This window comes from Anolis carolinensis, chromosome 2 (assembly GCF_035594765.1).
Source record: "Anolis carolinensis isolate JA03-04 chromosome 2, rAnoCar3.1.pri, whole genome shotgun sequence".
NCBI lineage: Eukaryota > Metazoa > Chordata > Lepidosauria > Squamata > Dactyloidae > Anolis > Anolis carolinensis.
Window position 1 is genome coordinate 30901447 of NC_085842.1, and position 491 is coordinate 30901937.

Below are 491 nucleotides of genomic sequence, written 5' to 3' on the forward strand. Positions count from 1 at the left end.
ATGAATAGATACTGCTCCAGCGGGAAGGTAATGGCGCTCCATGCAGTCATCCCACATGACCTTGGAGGAGTCTACGGACAACGCCGGCTCTTCGCTTAGAAATGGAGATGAGCACCAACCCCCAGAGTCAAACACGACTGGACTTAATGTCAGGGGGAAACCTTTACCCTTTACCTTAACTACCACCAATTCATCAATACTTTATTTCCCATAACACCATACTTCGCCACAGCAATGCGTGGCCGGGCAAAGCTAGTAAGTGTGTGTGTGTGTGTGTGTGTGTGTGTGTGTGTGTGTGTATATATATAGCTAGCTAGCTAGCTAGCTGTTTGTGGAGGCTGGAGGCTATCTGAGTAAATGAACACCTCCTCCACATGCACACATACACATTTTTCACTTTTATTATGTGTATAGATTTGTAAATAAACTAAAGGCTGTGAAGGTTATGGTGACTGTTTCAACTTCCAGGTCATTGTGATGAAGTTTGAGAA